The sequence below is a fragment of the Perognathus longimembris genome, chromosome 14, assembly GCF_023159225.1.
Source record: "Perognathus longimembris pacificus isolate PPM17 chromosome 14, ASM2315922v1, whole genome shotgun sequence".
In the NCBI taxonomy this organism is placed as follows: Eukaryota; Metazoa; Chordata; class Mammalia; order Rodentia; family Heteromyidae; genus Perognathus; species Perognathus longimembris.
The window spans coordinates 18,702,703-18,723,134 of record NC_063174.1 but is presented as its reverse complement, the minus strand read 5'-3'; the positions used below and the strand labels follow the sequence as shown (position 1 = coordinate 18,723,134).

Sequence of the window (20,432 nt, the reverse complement as noted above, 5' to 3'; positions counted from 1 at the left end):
TTTGGTTGTTCACATTTAGCACTGAGCATTATCATGCAGAAAGTTACTTTTCTGTGCAAAGTAACAGCTTTGCCACTACCACTTCATAAAGTACCTCAGAAAGGACCCTTCATGGTCCCAACTTCCTTCATTGACAACTACTCTTTCAACTACTTTCCCTCATTGACAACTACTCTTTCTTTGGGTGGGGAAAAAATGTATTTAGCCTGTTCAGACTCCTTTTTTGGGGGGGGAGGGAGAGGGCAGTGCCTGTTTGGGGGCTTTTTTTTTTTTTTTTGAGCCACAGCTCTACTTTTACCTTTTTTGGTAGGTAACTCACGATACGATTCTTATAGACTTTTATGCCTAGGCTGTCTTTGAACCATTATTCTTAGATCTCAGCCTCCTGAGTAGCTAGGATGATAGGTGGGAGCCAGCAGTAATCAGCATATTCAGACTTTGGAATGGAAATGGCAAATATCCCAAACAGAAAAATGGAACTTAAATGTTAACCCCCAACTGATTATAGTTGCTCACTCCTCTAAGCCTAGCTACTCAGAAAGTAGAGATCAGAAAGTTTAGGGTTCAAGGTCGACTGGGTGTAAAGTTCACAATCTGCACATTTTAACAATAAGCCAAATACTGTGGGTCTATCTGAAATTTCAGTTATTTAAGCAGGCTGTAAGTATTTCTATTTCACACTGTGAAACTTGCCATGAAGAAAAACAGAGATGTGGTATGCTTCAAGTGATAGAGAAGCAGCCTAGCAAGATTGAGACCCAAACTCTAGTGACACACACACACACACACACACACACACCCCATACACACACGTAACACATAGTGATACATTCATTGATTTATTCACATCTTTACAAATACCCTCCTTTTTTGTATATCATGAGGCTTGAACTCAGGGACTATGTGCTATCCTTGACTGAGTTTTGGGGCTCAAGGCTAGCACTCTACCACTTTGATCGACATCTCACTTCCAGTTTTCTAGTGGTTAGTTGGAGATAAGAGTTTCACAGCTTTCCTGCCTGGATGGCTTTGTACCCCAATCTTCAGATTCAGCCTCTTGAGTAGCTAGGATTACATATGTGAGCCACCAGCAAACCAACTTGAAACTGTCTTGATGCTAATGGTGGGCACATTGATGTGATATTTAGTTATTACTTTCCCCTAGTGTTTATCATAATTATAAGTTATAACTGGCAAATATTTAATGAATTTATTATGAATGTTTGTATTAATTTTAGTGGAATTTAGGCTTCACAAAGATAAAGTTAATACTAGCCTACTTATCTTTCTTCATTTTGTTCTTTTCTACTTTCATAATAAGTGTTCAGTAACTAAAGTGTGCCTAAGATTGATAACATAGTCATTAAACTGAAGATGAATAAATGATGAAGAGAAGAATAGAATGAATAGTAAAGAACAGATAAAGTCATAAATGTTCGTCATTTAATGAAAATATAAGTTGTAAACTTATATGTGATATTATTGGACTAATGAAATACATCCAGGCTTATTAAACTTTATCTTTGGTTATGGATTTAAAAATATTTTCTCCTTCCTTCCTTCCTTCCTCCCTTCTATTCTATTCTTTCTTTCTTTCTTTCTTTCTTTCTTTCTTTCTTTCTTTCTTTCTTTCTTTCTTTCTGTACAGAGTGGTTACCATTTCACACATGAGTCAGTGAGTACATTTCTTATCAAACTTGTTACCTCCTCCCTCATTGTTCTCCCACCTTCCCTCCTCCCCAATTCCTTCTTGCACCCCTGAGATGAACAGTATGTTTACAGCATATTTTCTGGTAAGTATTGCTGTTGCATTGGTTTACCCTTTATTCTTTCTCTCTCCATTTTGATGTTCCCCTTCTCTTTCTAGTTCCCAGGTATTGTGTGTGTGTGTGTGTGTGTGTGTGTGTGTGTATACATATATATGTGTGTGTATGTATGTGTGTATATATATATATATATTTCTCCATGTTTTCTTAAATATCTTTGGTAGCCACTAAGAAAAATATGTTTAAAGAAATACCTTAATATTGCATTTTTATATTTTCTAACTTGCCAACTTACAAATTAACACAATTCTCTATTTTCACTGTCTCTGATTAGGTAAACTTGGTGAGTGGAACACTAAATCATTGATAATGTGTATTTGTGTGTTTGTACATATGTATATGTATGTATGTATGTATGCATGAGTATATATGTATGTTAGAGTGTGTGTTTATCCAGAAACAAGCACTTTTTGTTTCTATTTACTTTTTGTTAATTTATCTACTTTTTATCTATTTATGTAAGGTGATGCACAAAGTTCCTATTTTCTTCCCACATAATTCACTTGATGATAATTTCAGATTTCCTCCAATATTAAATGCATGTTTTCAGGCAGTCATTCAACTAACTAAGTAATGGTAAAAGGAAAAGAATTGTATAATGCTATATATTATTCTCTGAGGAAATAATGTTATATTATGAATAAAGTTTTGTTAGTATAAAAATTTAACACATGCAAAACATCTGTGCAACAGAAAGTCATATTATTAAGTAGAGCTATTTTCTTATAATCATAAAATTGAATTCAACATACAATTGATATAATAATAAACAATTTCTATAACAGAAATGTTATTTTTGTTATTTTCTTTATTTGTGGGCTTCAGATTTTTGAGCTTATATATATATAATCTTTAAATTTTGTTTTACTTTCATAGATTTCAAGATTATCTGTGGTCAGTGAGATAATTTCTTATTTTTCTCATAATTATTTTTTAAGAGTTGATCAATTTTGCATATCTATTGTTTTACCTGTTCCTATATTGCATTAAATCTCAAAAATGATAGTTTAACATAATCTTATGCTTAGAAGTTTAAATATAAGGAACATTCCTTTGTAAGGAGATAAACATCTCTAAAGTCTAGAATGTATTCACAAAGCAAGACATAGGAGGTTTTGGCTTACATATAATTTCTAAAAGCATTGTGAGATAGCACACTCAAAGAGGTAAATTCCACCTATGGATCATCAATGCACACAGTTCAAAAATGCTGCAGTAGCAGAGGCCCCAGTAGTTTTCTGAATTTTTTTCTTGGGCTTGTATGTAAACTGTGTGGTGGAGTATATCAGTATTTATATCATGGGGGAATTTCATATATGTGATGGAGTGAATAAAATACTCAAGACAGAAATCTATCATGAGAAAAATCAACTGAGTAAACAATAGAAATAAATCTCAGTGAGATTAATGCATAATTCACATAAAATAAATTGATTTAAGTCCTTTAGTGTGGAAAACATTTTAACTCTTCAGGTACCTTTCATAAGAAAAAATACATAGTGTAGTTTTAGACACTCAGGTAAGTAATATTTTTATTTTGGCAAGCATAATCCTGATGGAAGAGTTCTCTCTTGAGTTTAGTAAAACATTCCTTCTCTACCACTCTATTTTCAGTAGGATTTAAGAACAATCATAGCCAGGCTGTAAGAAATGTGACACAGATAAGAGAAACCTAAATCCTGGCAAATAAATAATGCTAATGGTAATAAATAATGGTTTAATGGTAAAATCTTTTTCTGTTACTCTATTTTTGCTTAATAATGCAAAAATATGTATGTATATATTTTACGTGTCTAGTTTCCCTTAAAGGCAAATATATAATATTCCCTATTGAAGATGGAAGAAAGGTTACCACAGCAATGCTAAATCTACCTTATGAAATACATAAACTGGGATGAATTTGGAATTTTCAGCTAAATTAATATATTATTGATCTCCATTAGGGATGACAGAACTATGGTATGTTAATGTTGATATTTTCCATACCTGCTTTAATAGCTGTTATTTACATGAAGATAAAGTGATTAGCATCAAATGGAAGGACCCTTCATTTTTCACAAACATACTTGTGGATTAGAGTTGTGGGAGAGAGATCAGTTATATGTGTTTAGTCCTCCTGCTGGCTGATGGAAGAACAGGTTGCAGAGAATAGGCTGGGCCGGTGCCTCTTGCCCCTGAAACCTGAAGGCACAATATCAGAGCCATGAGACTCCTTGAAAAGTCTTCCATTGCCTCATAAAGAGGAATTATTGGTCTCCCCACACCATTAACAGTGTCTACAATAGGGATAGATGAACAAGACTAGAGCCCCAAATGTGACAAACTTATTACCAGAATTGTGCAGTCGGATAATAAATGTCCAGCAAATGTGCACCCTATGAAACAGAGTGCAAACTAAAGTTTTAATAACTTAAAATAAAAGGTTGTAGTCAAATACTTCAGCTTTACATGCTAGACCCATGTTTTTCAGTGCACATGCAAATATATGTATGAGACTTGGGGACAAAAATCATAATTTCACGATCAAATAGTTCAATAAATTGAAAATGAGAGAATAAACCGTGGCTTAAGATATGAGATGATACAAATAACTCAAAACAGTTTAAAAATCATGAAGTTAAGTAAATTATGAGGAAAGAGAATAGGGAAAGAGATTTGGGGGATGTAGTGCAAATCCACAATTTTAAGGAGAAATAATGAATTAAGTGGGTAACAAATTCTCGTGTTAGACATTAATATACTGAAAGCTGCTAAATGGGCTTAGTGAGGATAGGGAAAGTGAAATTTAGTGTATCAGTGTGATTAAAATACTGTGCATGCTTATGTAAAATACGCCACTGTGAAATCTTTCTGAACCATTACAATGGAATAAATAATGAAGGGAAAGCATGTAAATTCAGATCCTATGGGAGATTAACACTAGTGGGTAGTAAGCCAAACAATGGAGAAAGTGAAGGAGGGCAAATATGATCAAAATGCTGTATGCACAGTGTGAAATAGAACAGTGAAGTTTGCTGAGATCGGTTTGGAAGGGGAGAAAAGGAAAAGAAGAGTAAGTAGAAGGAGTTTTGCTTGAGTCTGCTCAAGGTATATTTTTGTCCATGTACCTTGTTAAGATGAAAGTTCCTTGTACAACTAATTGATGCTGATAAAAATATGATTAAAATATTTTAAAATTATGATGGAAAACTAAACAGAAGCTATATTTAATTCTAAAACAAACATGAGGAGAGAGGAAGGATGTACAAATACAATCATGCAATTCAATATATGCTATGTGGAAAATGTCCTATGTAATTTGTGGACAGGGATGGGAGGGAGAAACTGGGAACAATAAAGGAAGGGGTCACATTGCCTCCAAAACAAAAAGTGCACTCATTATATGACTGGTGAATTGGTAACCCCTTTGTACAACATTTAAATGAAAACAAAAAATTATAAAATAAACAAGAAAGAACTGTTTCATACACTCACACACAAATGTGGATAAATTTGTACATTTTTATATACATATACTTAAATATATCTTAAATATCAGGGTGTCAAACAGATTAGCTCTGGAGGTTGGAGGTTGAGGAAGAGTGTGAAATTGGAGGTATGAATTAAGAAGAAAATTAATGGCAACATGTAATAATACTTAGTGTTTATATCAGTTATAATTAACTAAGTATAGTACATATATGTGTGTATACATATATTTAGTGTCTGTCACCCTACAATAATGCCTTCTCTTTGTATAAACACATGCATGCATTCACTTAAAATTTCAATATGTACACTCATGTACCTATTTAAAAATCAATGTCACTTATTAAATCCCATTTCAAGATACTGATAGAAAATGTTTTTATAGTTCAAACAATATACTAGTAATATTTTTCTCTGTTAAAGGTTAAAAACTTACCAGGATTACATGTAGGGTAATATTGCTTCAGAGCTCTTAAACATGTAGCTACATATATTTCTAAAACCATGCAGAAATACAGTGGATTCTAATTTGTGTGAGTAGATTAGTAAAATCCAAAATTTTACCCTAGAATAAGTCTAAAGATTTTGGAATGTCTTACTCTTTCAAAATTAGACTGTAAGTATTAACTTAAGTTATCAGAAAGAACTTAGTTACTGTTCTTAAGTAATTACATAGGAAAAGATTTTAAAAAAGTCTTACTAACGTGTGTAAAGTTTCCCACTGATTTACTGAAGTAAACAGTGTTTCCTAACTAATAGCTTCAGAAAATGCTACAAAGTGTCAATACCTATGCTTTTTCTTAATAATAAGATGCTTTATTCATAATGTCTGGCATCCTTAATAATTATTTAATTGATTTCTTTTTTGTATGATTCAGGGAAACTTAATTTTGTTTTAGTTAGGTTGCTGCAATTGATAGTTGGTGTATATATCAGGATTAACATATATATATATACACATATATATTGGATGACAGCATCATTCTTGTCCATAAATTGTCAAAATAATATATTCATACTCTATATTAGTACTTCAGAGGCTTCGAGTGTATTGAGACAGCTATTTTCCTTAAGAAAACACTATGGCACATTTTCTGTATTGAATTTTTAAGAATTTTGAAACTTTCCCGAAGGAAAGATGTCATCCAATACAGTATTTAGCACGTCTTTGCCATCTGGGTTTTCAGATTCATTTGGTTTAATTCAAAGATTAAAGACAGAAAAATTGGACCAAATGGTGGGATAAACCCCAATGGAAAACAGGCTTCTGCTGTGATTATTTTTAGATTAATTGATTCCTTAACTTGTAACAACACCCCATACGTTAGCTGTAGTTAATAACTGATTAATCATAAGTACCTAGATCCATTGCTTGGTGCATGCTGGGCCTTGGGTTAAGGCTACATATAACACAGTGGACTTTTACATAGTTATTAGAAAGAATAAAATAAGGCCATTACAGTGAAATGGATGGAACTTTAACAAATCATGTTAAGTGACATAAGCCAAATTCAGAGAGACCAAGAGTGCATATTCTCCCTGATATGCAGAAATTAGATCTAAAATGCACTGGCATACGATAGGTTATACAGGATTCTGGATATTCACACACAGTGAGACAAAAAGAGGATACAATTATGAGAGAAACACAAAGGACCAATGCCTAAGGGCCTCCTCATATTTATATAAAATAATATACATACTGAAATGAACTCCAGTATATGTAAACAAGAGACTTCCTCCTTCCTCCCCCCCTCCCCCTCCTCCCCCTCCCCTCCTCCCCCCTCCTCTCCTCCTCCTCCTCCTCCTCCTCCTCCTTTTCTCTTTTTAGTTTTGATGATTCTTCTTTACCCCTTATGCATGGTGTACTCAAATGCACATCTTTGGAAGGGGTGGGGGGAGGGTAAAGAACTCAGGTGAAAAGGGTGGAAAAATGGAGCAGTGGAGCTCACTGGACACTGATGAAAGCGAACTATACAGTTCATGGGTGGCGTTAGGAGGGGGAACTGCCAGGGAATGTGGAAACCGAAGACACTGTATGAATGAAAGGAAAGGTACTCACTACCTGACCCATGTAATTGCAATCCTGTACAGTACCTCTATAATTGCAATAAAGAAAATTTATTTAAAGAAGGAGTTAAAAGTTTCACATTACTAGAGGGCCCTCAGTAGATGTAGGGAATGGATAAAAATCAGCTTCCATGAAATTAATTTAGACTGTTTCAGGTAAAATGTAACATCTATGCCCTGATGTTATAGGGAGGGGTAGCCTAGAAAACAGAGGAGTTTGAATGAAAACTAGGAACATCACTGATAAAAAATGATTAATTAATTAAACTTTAATAAAACCTCAACCTTGAGTTGTAAAAATGCATTTTAAATTGTACCACTAAAATACTAAAATGAATATAATTTATCTAAATAACTATTTCAAATATTGACCATTTTCTGAAAACATCTTTGCCTTTCTTTTCTGTTTATACCTCCTGAATCGTCCAGATATGGATTTTTTTTTCTGATACTGGGGCTTGAACTCAAGGCCTAGGTAAAGAAATAAGGCTAAAGGACTGCCCTTAGCTTTTTTTTTTTTTTTTCCTTAAAGCAAGTGCTCTACCACTTGAGCCACAGCTCAAGCTCCTCTTTCAATAGTTAATTAGAGATTGAATCTCCCAGACTTCCTGCTAGGGCTGACTTCAAACCCTGATCCTCAATTCTTAGGCCCCCTGAGTGGCCAAATCTATAGTCATGTGTCAGTTTAGGGAAAACTAAAACAAGTACAAAACCAAATAGGCCTCTGGATCACAACTTTTCCTCTGACCACTCCCATCTCTCCTATCAAAGCCCAGTTCTCTGAAAGCCTTTTTCCTACTAATGTCATCACAGTTTCATCTGGCTTGCAAGCTGCAAAGCCCAAGAAAGTGACTATCAGTCCTGTCAGGCCTTTGGCACATCTGCCAAAGGTTACCAGTGACTTATTACTTAGCAAATTGAAAGTCACTTCCCAGATCTGTTCTTTTCTTGACCTCCTTTCATCTTTTATTCCCTTTTGCATCATCCCCGTGACAGAGAAAGTTCTTTAAAAATTTATTTTATGACTGAATTTGTTTTGACTCTACTTTTTTTCCCCCATTGCTTTTCCTCAGTTTTATTTTTAAAAAGATTTTCCTTCTTTGTGGATACATTTGTGGCTGTTGTAAGGATTTGCCCCTGGCCCTTTAAAATTTTTCTTTTTGCACCCTCTTTGGACACTCCACTCCCTACAAAGTGTACTGATGTTTCCCAAATCCACATCTGGGCTTCTCATTCTATATCCAGGCCAGGAGAGTTCCTCAACTCTCACCTTTCTCTCAGCAATTCACTTAATTCATTCAGGCCTTCTCCTCTGCACTGTGCCATCACCTCAATTCATCCCTTACCACTGTTTCTTTCAGTTACTGGAGTCATACTCATAGTAAGCTCTTGGCCACTGACTTAAACTGCTTCCATGTTCTTCTCCAGAAAGAAATCTTTCAAATGGACTGACTTTGGCTTTTCACCGTTTTAGAATTATGCTTGCTCTTGGTTTGTCATAGACTGCCTTTATTATACTCAGGAATGTTCCCTAGAATCCTAGTTTTTCCAGGGCTTTTACCATAAATGGGTGCTGGATTTTATAGAACGCCTTTTCTGCTTCTAGAAATATAACCATGTGATTCTTTATCTTGCTCTGGTTGATGTGGTGGATTACATTAATTGACTTGAGTATACGGAACCAACTTTCCATCGCTGGGATAAATCCAATTTGATCATGGTGGTTGATTTTTTTTTTTTTTTTTATGAAATGTTGAAGTCGATTGACCAGAATTTTGTTGAGAATTTTTGCATCAATGTTCATCAAGGAAATTGGTCTATAGTTCTCTTTCTTTGATGAGTCCATAGAATGTGTTTGGTAGCGAACTTACCCTTTCATTTTCATTGAAGATTTTGAGAAATATTGGTGTGAGTTCTGTTTTGAAGGCCTTGTAGAATTCTGCAGTGAATCCATCTGGACCTGGGCTTTTCTTGGGTGGGAGATCTCTTATTGCCATTTCTATTTCAATGATGGATATGGGTCTGTTTAGAAGGTTTAAATCTTCATGGTTGAGTTTGGGGATATCAGTTTTTGCTAGGAAATCTTCCATTTCTTTCAGGTTCTCAAATTTTTTGGCGTAATAGTTTGCAAAAGAATCCCTTATTATGTTCTGAATTTTGGTTGTTTCTGTGGTGATATTACATGTTTCATCTCTGATCTTGTTTATTTGGGTGTGCTGCCTTCTTTTTTTGGTCAGATTTGCTACGGGTCTGTCTACCTTGTTAATTTTTTCAAAGAAACAACTCTTCGTTTTGTTGATTCTTTCGATGTTTTTTTTTTCTTTACTCTAAAGACGTTTAATTCTGATTTGATTTCAATTATTTGCTTCCATCTATTGTCTTAGGGTTTGGCTTGTTCTCTTTCGAGGAGCTATAGGTGCTTTCTTAAGTTGTTGAACTACTGTTTCTCCAGTTGGTTGATGAAGGCACTCAGATATAAAATTTCCTCTGAGTACTGCCTTTGCTGTGTCGCAAAGGAGCTGGTATTTTGTGTGCTCATCTTGGTTTAATTCCATAAACATTTGAATTTCTGCTCTAATTTCTTCAATGACCCACTGATGGCTCAGCAGTGTGTTGTATAGTCTCCATGAATAGTAGGATTTTCTGTGGTGGATATTTGAATTGAGCTCTAATTGTATTCCATTGTAAGCTCTCTCCTCTCCGCTTCAACATAGTAGTAGAATGCCTAGCCAGACCAAGAAGAAAACACAAAGGGGATCCAAGTAGGAAAATATGAAGTTAAACTTTCTCTCTTCATAGATGACATGACCCTATACCTAAAGAACCCCATAGATTCTACTCCCAAGCTACTAGAGCTGATCCAAAACTTTGGTAAAGTAGCAGGATATAAAATAAACCCTCAAAAATCGGTGGCTTTTCTATATGCCCATGACCTGATGACCGAGGCCAAAATCAGGAAAGCAACTCCTCTTGCAATAGCCTCAAAAAAATACCTAGGAATAGCCTTAGCCAAAGAAGTGAAAGACCTCTATGATGAGAACTTTAAAAACTTGAAAAATGAAATTAAGGTAGAACTAAGGAAATGGAAAAACCTCCCATGCTCCTGGATTGCAAGTATTAATATAGTCAAAATGGCAATATTGCCAAAAGCTATCTACAAATTCAGTGCAAAACCCATTAATATCCCAACAGCATTTTTTAATGAAATAAAGGAAGCAATCCAGAAATTCATATGGAACAATGAAAGACCCAGAATAGCAAAAACAATCCTAAGCACAAGGAACAGTGCTGGAGGAATTACAATGCCATACTTCAAGCTGTATTATAAAGCTATAGTAATAAAAACAGCTTGGTATTGGAACAGGAACAGGCCTGAAGACTAATGGAACAGAACTGAAGATCCAGAAATGAACCTGCAGAACTATTTCTAATTAATCTTTGATAAAGGAGCTAAAAAAATAGGATGGAAGAAAGATAGCCTCTTTAACAAATGGTGCTGGCAAAACTGGTTCAACACCTGTGACAAACTAAAACTAGATCCTTACATATCACCCTGCACCAAAATCAATTCCAAATGGATCAAAGAACTCGAAATTAAAACAGACACCCTGAAAACACTACAAGAAGGAGTAGGAGAAACACGTGGGCTCCTTTGCATTGGACGAAGCTTCCTTTAAAAGGCCCAGAAATGCTACAAATCAAAGAAAGGCTGGACATATAGGACTGCATCAAGCTGCAGAGCTTCTGCAGGACAAAGGACATAGCTTGCAAGATAAACAGAAATCCCACAGACTGGGAAAAGATCTTTACCAGCTATACAACAGACAAAGGTCTCATATCTAAAATATATGCAGAACTAATAAAACTAAATTCCTCCAAGACAAAACCGCAAAGAGCCAACAGCCCCTCAACAAGTGGGCTAAAGACTTAAAAAGAGACTTCTCTGGTGAGGAAATGAGAATGGCCAAAAGATATACGAAACAGTACTTTATGTCATTGGCCATAAAAGAAATGCAAATAAAAACAACATTGAGATTCCACCTCACCCCAATAAGAATGTTCTTTATCAAGAAAACTAGCAATAACAAATTTTGGAGGGGATGTGGCCAAAAGGGAACCCTACTTCATTGTTGGTGGGAATGTAAACTGGTTCAGCCACTCTGGAAAACGTAATGGAGATTAACAGAAGGCTAAACATAGAGCTCCCCTATGACCCAGCAGCCCCACCTTTGGGCATCTACCCAAAAGACCACAAACAAAAACACACTAAATCCACCAGTACAATAATGTTCATTGCAGCACAATTTGTCATAGCTAAAATATGGAACCAACCCAGATGCCCCCCAGTGGATGAATGGATCAGGGAAATTTGGTACATATACACAATGGAATTTTATGCCTTTATCAGAAAGAATGACATTGCCACATTCGTAAGGAAATGGAAGGACTTGGGAAAAATGATACTAAGTGAGCCAAACCCAAAGAAACATGGACTCTATGATTTCCATCATAGGGAATAATTAGCACTGGTTTAGGCTAGTCACAGCAGAGGATCACAAGAGTCTAATAGCTATGCCCTTATGAACACATAAGATGATGCTTAGTGATTTGCACTCCATGTTATGGAAACAAGTGTTATTATCACTGCTGTAATTACTTTCAATATGCCATGTGAAACCATAGCTCCTTTTGTTGATGATCCTCTGGTATCCCCTTCCTGTGGTTGTACCCGCTCTATCACTGTATCTCATCTGAGTACCCTGGATACTGTATATACTGCTATTAGAACTAGGGAAGTGAAAGGTAATAACAAAATCGAGAGACAAAGGATAAAAAGACAAATGACTCCAAAAGCAACACTTGCAAAACTATTTGGTGTAAACCAACTGAACAACTCATGGGTGGAGAGGGAAATGGGGAATGGGAAGGGGGAATGAGGGAGGAGGTAACAAACAGTACAAGAAATGTACTCATAGCCTAATGTATGTAACTCTAACCCCTCTGTACATCACTTTGAAAATAAATAAGTAATTATTAATTAAAAAAATAAAAGACATCTTTCAGATCTTTCTAAAATCAAAGGACATTGTAATTAAAACAGTAACATTAGAATCATTTTTTCCTTTACTTTTCATGGAATTACTAATAATCTTTTCTTTTTTTTTTTTTTTTTGGCCAGTCCTGGGCCTTGGACTCAGGGCCTGAGCACCTTCCCTGGAACACTCTGCCACCTGAGCCACAGCTCCCCTTCTGGCTGTTTTCCATATATGTGGTGCTGGGAATCGAACCAAGAGCTTCATGTGTAGGAGGCAAGCGCTCTTACCACTAGGCCATATTCTCAGCCCCTAATAATCATTTCTAACTCCCAAACATTCTACAGTGTTACTTTTTACCCAAACTCCAAGTTTTTCTCTAGCATTTGTTAAAGATATGATATCTGGGATTTGCTGATATCTCAGAACTTTATACATGTCACTTCGTGTTCTTACTTAAATTATTCTATTCTTTATTTTGAATATGTTACTTACATATCTGTTTCAAGCCTTCACTATTCTTTCAAGACAGAATAACATCTCCATCTTTGGTGTGTATCTCTATAGAGGTTTATGTAATCATACTGTGTTTTTTCATCTCACTTGTTTTTCTTTTCCTTTTCTGAACCCTGAATTACATCGGGTTTGTAAACTGAGTAGCTTATATAATGCCTACCCTGCACAATACAGATATGTAAAATTATGCATCAAAATATTGCCCAGATTTTTTAGATATAGACAAACTTGTTTATAAAAACTGGAAAATTATTTAAACTCAGGCAATCAAAAAGGTAAATAAAGTTTCTGTACAGATGATTCTAGTTGGCATGAGTGAAGTTTGTAACACAAATCCGGGATCCAAACTTCATTCAACAAATAGTACCACCAGCATTAACCAATGCTTTGTATACTGTGTGATTAGCATCTATATATCAAGGCTTCATAGAAATAAAAAATTCCTGCCAATTAAAATAGATAATTTTTTTATAAATACATAAAGAGTAACTATAGGAAACAACTATATTTTCTTTAATATTTGCCTTAGAATTTCCTAAAAGTCTAGCATAATTTTTCATGCTATAAATTCTTTTTGAAGGACATGTCTCTAGAGTTCAGAAAGGTAACACACATCATATTTTACAATATTCTTTAGATAACTGTAATCTTCTACATGTTTAATCAGCAAAAATGAGCTCAAGAAAATCATTTCTTACAAATAGGTAGCTGGTGAACTAAATACAAAAATGAATTCTATTAAATCATTATTATCATATGTAGTGGTGGGCTTCCTGAAATCTGACTATGATGATAACTGATAGCTCTTCATAATAACTCAGTAGACTGGTATTTTGAGTATTTGTGTAAATTATATTAGTTTATTTATTAAGTTTATTTATTTTCAAAGTAATGTACAGCAGGCTTATAGTTTCATATGTAAGGCAGTGAGTACATTTCTTACCCAAGTCGTTACCACCTCCCTCATTTTTCTGCCACCTTCCCTCCTCCTTATTGCTCTCCCTCCTCCCATGAGTTATACAGTTGGTTTACAGCTTATAGTTTTGTAAGTTCTGCTGTTGCATTGATTTGTCTTTTATCTTTTGTATCTCCATTTTGATGTTCTCCTTCCCTTGCCTAGTAATAAATGTATATACAATACAAATTAGTTTTTAGGAATCAAAACATAATTAAGGTATGGGTTCAATTCACATAGAGACAAACATTATAGAAAATCATGTCATTTATAGATACTTAAAGATTTCTAAAAATCCAATGCAAATTAAAGTACATGTGTCAAACAATAAATTTAGAGGCTTAACTCATAATCATAAGCTCTTTAATGAATATCTTTTTTTGTGTCAGTGAATACATTTTGTGGGAGTTTGAATTTTACACATAGTACTTACCAAATTTCAGAAAAAAATATGTATAGATGAAATACATTAACAGAAAATAATGCACGATGTATAATATTATGGAAGTCATATAATGCAAATATTGATAGCTGGTGACTGGTGACTCATGCCTGAAATCCTAGCTACTCACGAGGCTGAGATCTGATGATAGGACTTCAAATCCAGCCCTGGTAGGAAAGTCTGTGAGATTCTTATCTCTAGTTAACCACTAGAAAAAAGGAAGTGGCACTGTGGCTCAAGTGGTAGAGTGCTAGCATTCAGCATCCAGGCCCAGAGTTCAAGCCCTTTGACTGACAGATAGATAGGTAGGTCGATAGATAGATAGATAGATAGATAGATAGATAGATAGATAGATAGATAGATAGATAGATAGATGATAGATAAATAATTGAATAAGTACAGAGACAAATGATATGTTCCTGGAATGACAAATTATAAAGAGTAATATCCCCTGGATAATACAGGGTTCCCTCAGCCAGAGCTTGCTACAAAAGAGCACGCATCTTCACCAGAAGTGCTAACCCAGTGACAGTAGTTTCCCTAGTGGAAAAACTGCAGTAAACTGCAGGTTCTCAACTCAGATACCTTTTATACTTATCTGGAGTATTTATAGTGATGAATCGCAACTGAATTCCATCCATTGTTCAATCCAATCTTTATTCTGGCATTGAGGATTGGACCCAGAGCCTTTTGCATGTCAGGGGGCAAGAGCTCTGCTACAGAGAACACTGAAGGCAACACATAATAAATGTCTGAAATGTATATCTTTATTTTAAAAGTTAGATTCTGGGGCTGGGAATGTGACATAGTAGTAGAGTGCTTACCTAGCATCCATGAAGCCCTGGGTTTGATTCCTCAGCACCACATAAATAGAAAATGGTGGAAGTGTCCCTGTGGCTCAAGAGGTAGAATGTTAGCCTTGAGTAAAAGAAGCCAGGGACAGTGCTCAGGCCCTAAGTCCAAGTCCCAGGACAGGCAAAAAAGAAAAAAGAAAAACCAAAACATGCTATAAAAATCATATTCCTAAAATTCCATTGCAAATTTTCTGAGGCATCTATCTCTACAGTTGGATAGTAGAGGTGTCACCATTAACCAACTAACCATCTGGCTATCCTTCTTGATGGCAGTAGGTGAAGCACAGTAGGTGATGCACCTCCAATGCTATCACAATGAATTATTGAAGTCTTCACCTAGGGTGAACAAGAAGAAATAGGAATGGAAGAGAAGGAATGTGAGTTCTGTATCTCTGGCTCTTGGGAGTACAGAGAGAATAATAATTGTTAAAGCAATGAAGTCGGGGTCTCTTCAGGGTCTCATTCATGTAGGGGACACAAATTTCATGGAAGAATGCGTGTAATTAAACACCATAGGAAAATGAGAAGGCATCATTAACCAAATAGCAAAAGAATTGCTTGCAAACGTAGCAAAGTAACTACCTAAAGATAGCAAAAATAAATGTAAAGTAAAAACAAATAGAAGAAGAAAGTGTAATGGCTTCAGGAAGTTGCATTCTCTGTTCAGATAGTATCTGAACCCAAATTGGAGGAATGAAGAACCCTGATATAGGGGATGGGCTATGTCAGAGGTAAAAACTCACAAACCTCAGACTTTCAGAAGCCTACAGGCTTACAAAAAAAACCTATTCCCATTTTTTACAAAAATAACCTGTTCCATTTTTCCTTGAATTGATAAGAGAAATTTCTTCCCTTTAAGGCAACAGATACTGTGTCAGAATATATTTCTCCATTTTCATTCTTGAACATTAATGTAGAGACAATATACAACACTATTTTGATTGCCAAAGTGAAAGTTCCAGGGAGTGGCTGGGGAGTCCAGTTATGATGGAGTAGTTCTGTAATCCCAACTACTCAGGAGGCAGAGAAAATAAAAAGACTGAGTTATGGTTCCAATGATAGAGTGTTTGCCTAGAAAGAGAGAGAAAGGGGGGAATAAAAAAGAGAGAAGAAAGAGGCGGTGGGAGAATGAGAGGAAGGAAAGGAAGGAAAGATAGTGGGAAGGAGGGAAAGGTGGAGGAAAGGATGAATAGAAAGGAAAAGAATTACTCAAATGGATTCCAGCCTACCCAGCATTTACTGGTAGAATTTAGATGAATGTTTTTGGAGCTGAATCTTAAGATTCCTGGATTAAGCATGATGGAAACTATGATTGAATGAGATTGGGGTAGAAAAAGAGATGAGTTTAACTAGAAAATGAGTTAAGAGTATACTAATACAGGAACACTAGCACAAAAATCTTGGACAAAGTACTGATCTGGTATACATGTGAAAACTACTGTGCATCAGATGAGAGGAATCAGAGATATGGGACTGCTAAAGTGAATATATCAGATGACCAGAAATTTCACCAGGTAACTAAAGGACTAGAGGACACCCACAAACTACAGCAATAAGAAAGTGCTTCTGAGGCACAAGCATCAATAGAAACTTAGTGATGTTTTTCTTCTGTAGGTCAATGTTGATGTACAGGAGATTATTATAGAAGTGGTCTCTCCAAAAGTTGTAAGGATAAATCTTCACGATCACTGTCACTGGAGGATAGTGCTTAATTATCATAATGATTTTAATAAACAGTTAAATGAAATGAATCCATATCTCTTGACTTAATTTTTTTAAAAAACTGGGACAGGGCTAGGAATATGGCCTAATGGTAGAGTGCTTGCCTCGTATACATGAAGTCCTGGGTTTAATTCTCAGCACCACATATACAGAAAAGGCCAGAAGTGGCACTGTGGCTCAAGTAGCAGAGTGTTAGCCTTGAGCAAAAAGAAGCCAGGGCCAGGGCTCAGAGCCTGAGTCCAAGCCTCAGGACTGGCCCCCCCAAAAAATAAATGGGACAGACAACTAAATGGTGGCAAGGTTCACAATTTGATTCTCCAAGATTTTTTCTGCCAAGATCCTGAATCGCCTTGCATATCAATATACTAGTTAATAGTTGAGTACTGTTATACTTAGAATTTACTGTGACCTGATCATATAGGATTCTGCAGTGAGAATGTTTTCATAGCATATAGTACACCTAAAAATGCTAGCCCAATAGAACAAAAGGATGGCTCTTTAAATGATCTGTGAAGTTTTACAGGGACTCTCAGTAAGAATAAAATCCTAAATCAGCTGCCATTCTTATAAGATGCTTTTCTTCTGGAGCATTCAAAGGTCTGAGAACTAAGGAGTGGCCTCAATACTGTCCTAGCCAATGACCCACTCAGGGAATCTATTCTTTTGTTCCCGCAATTCTGGGCTCTGCCCAGAAAAAAAATCCCAGTTCCCAGAAAGGGTAAAAAGCTTTTAAGTGACATAGTGAGAGTGAGACTCCTATTAGTCTTTAAGCCAATGGCTTTAGGTCCCCAAATGATGAAATAACAGATAAGAAGAGTCACCATCCTGGCAGGAGTAACCATCTCATCAGCTATGCTACATATAGGACTGTGGCTACATAGTGGGGCAATAGAGAATGTTAAAAGGGGGTGATATTGATCAAGAGGCGTTGTATCCACGAACTGCTGTATTAAATGGCCAATTTTGTCCATCTACATAAAGATAATAAAAAAGTGGGGAAAATAGAAAAGAACACTGAGAAGGTGGGAAAAGAAGAATGTGTTACATTCCCATGTCTTCTACTGAGTTAGCTTTCTCATATGGTTTTGTATGTTTTGAGAAGAACATGATTAACAAAATCTCAAATTTCTCTGTAACAAAGCTCTGGGATTTGGAAGTTATATCATAAGATGAACTAATGTGAGATATGAGGAAATAAAATACCAATACTATTCCAATGCAGTTCCTTTTTAAGATGTCCTAGAAAAGGAAAATAATCAGAATCCTGGAACCTCTTTGCTCAGACAGAATCATCTCACATAGCCAGAGGACGGGAGTGGATATGTAGTGTTTGGCAGGTCTCTCAGGATTCTTCCCTCCAGCTCCTATGGGTATGAAGAGCTGAGGGCTAACAGCAAATTGAGTTTGTACAAATTGTCCTGAGCCCAACAGAGTTGGTTTTTCCAAGGTCATAACTCCTAGAAGAAGCAACACAAATTGAATAACTGGTTGATGGGCTAGGATGGGAATAGGTATAGAAAAGCTTAGCTCACTTTCCTTGAGACATGATAGCTCTGAGGGAACTCCATTTTTGACCCCATAATTATCTAGACTTTTCTAGCAACTGTAGTACAGTTCCACCTTCCCTTGGTTAATTCTCCATACTTTATTTCCCCATAGAAGTGGGGAACCTTCTTTTCTTCCTAGGATCACTTGGATATTTATAACATTATTTTTAGGCCCTACAAAATTATCAACATCAGGATGGCAGGGTATACAGGAAGTAGATAAGAATAATACGTTTGTTATGTCATGTACTCAACTATTTCTCCAGCCTTATTTGGCCCAAGGCCAGGATGATACCCACCCCTCAAGGGATGTAGCATCTCATAGTTTCTCTTTTCTAAGAAATCTAGACTAAAACAAATACCTACAAACACATACACATAAACACATACATAATTTAAGCATTCCTAGATATATGTTATATATATATGTTCAGTATATATTTAAATATGTATTCTAATGTAATGTAATGTAATGTAAACATATACCTACAAATATAGACTATTATGCATAATTTCCCTGTATTATTTGTGCAAAAAAATCTTGTTCAAGAATATTAATTTTTGTTTTTAAAGAGAAAACATTCATGACTCTTGTAAAGTAGAACTTCTTAAACATGGGTGAATCTGATAGAGAATTCAGTTAGAATGTTCTGGAATCTGCTGTCACAGCATTAGATTCTCAGAAGGCCAGTGACCCCAAACATCCAAGTCAGGAAAAAGTGTATTTAAATGTCTATTAGGTTCAGTCTCTTCTTGACTGGGTTTAACAAGGAAAGAACTAAGGATATATCAACAAATAAAGGTTGAAAAGGATAGACAGATATTCTAAAAATAAGGATAGTCACCATTTATATCATCAATCAACTGTTTCTCAGTCATTTCAGTCTTTCCTCTAACTGTTCTGTCTTCAGAATTTTGTTTTTTAGAAGATGAAATCTTCTAAAACAAAACTTGTGATTGAAGAAAATTATGTCAAGCAAGATAGAAAATAATCTATAAATGTTAGTTAAGAAGGCTGATTTTAGTCAATCAATATACTACGGGATTATACTCGCATATGGAGAGAAAAGAGTTAAATAAATGAATATATGGTAGATTTATAACTTGTAAACATTCTGGGACAGCAAGAGTGAGTTTGAACTGAAAATTCCTTAATCTTTACCAAAAGTGCCAGTTGTTCTGTAAATTTGCACCACTAAAATTAGCGGCCTTTGAGGTAGCTGTGAAAAGATTCTAATGTTGGAAGAAAAAAATTCTCAGAATTTTGCAAAACTAGAAATCAAAGTAAGACTGTCAAACAATTCATATTTTTAAAAAACTTTCTAAAAAATGGGGAGATTTTAGATTCCTTTTTTCTTTTTGATTCCATAATGTATCTATTGTTAGTTGTATTCACATTTATTATTTCCACACATCAGAATAGTCTTTTCTAAGGAGCAATGTCTTTTAAATATACAGGAAAGCATATGCTCATGAACTTGGATATTTTCATATCCATAATACAGTAGGGTTTTTTTGGCTTTTATATAAAAGTGCTTTCCATGCAAATGTGTTTAATAGCCTCCCCAAATGGTTAAGTGACCAATGGGTACGTGACCAATGGGTACTTATTTTTAATGAAAGTCGAGTGCATTATCATTGTAGAGCTAAAGGAAAGACGAAAACAGAATCATTGAGTGTTATTCAAAAGAAACTCAGATAATACAAAGAAATTATTAATAGTAAAAGTTAGCTTATATGATTATTTATGATGTGCACAGCGTCTTATGGACTGTCTGATTTAATCTTCCAACTGTCTGAATAATAAGAAATCATTTTACTGATAAGCAATTTGAAGATCAAAATATTTAAACCATTGTTGTGGTTATAAAGCTAACAGGGACAAAGCAGGGTGAAGATGGTAATTAATAGCAGTTGATTGCCTCACACTTGGTAAGTTTCTACTAAGTGGAACTAATGGCTTGTTGTTGCTCTAAGGCCAGTATACTTGCTCATTTCT

At 35.4% G+C, this 20,432-nt stretch overlaps 1 protein-coding gene across 2 annotated transcripts in view; it reads left to right on the top strand.

The window, feature by feature from the left end:
- Positions 1–20,432, top strand: part of Mdga2 (MAM domain containing glycosylphosphatidylinositol anchor 2) — a 701,866-nt gene that overhangs the window by 435,942 nt on the left and 245,492 nt on the right. The gene's annotated exons all lie outside the window — the stretch shown is intronic.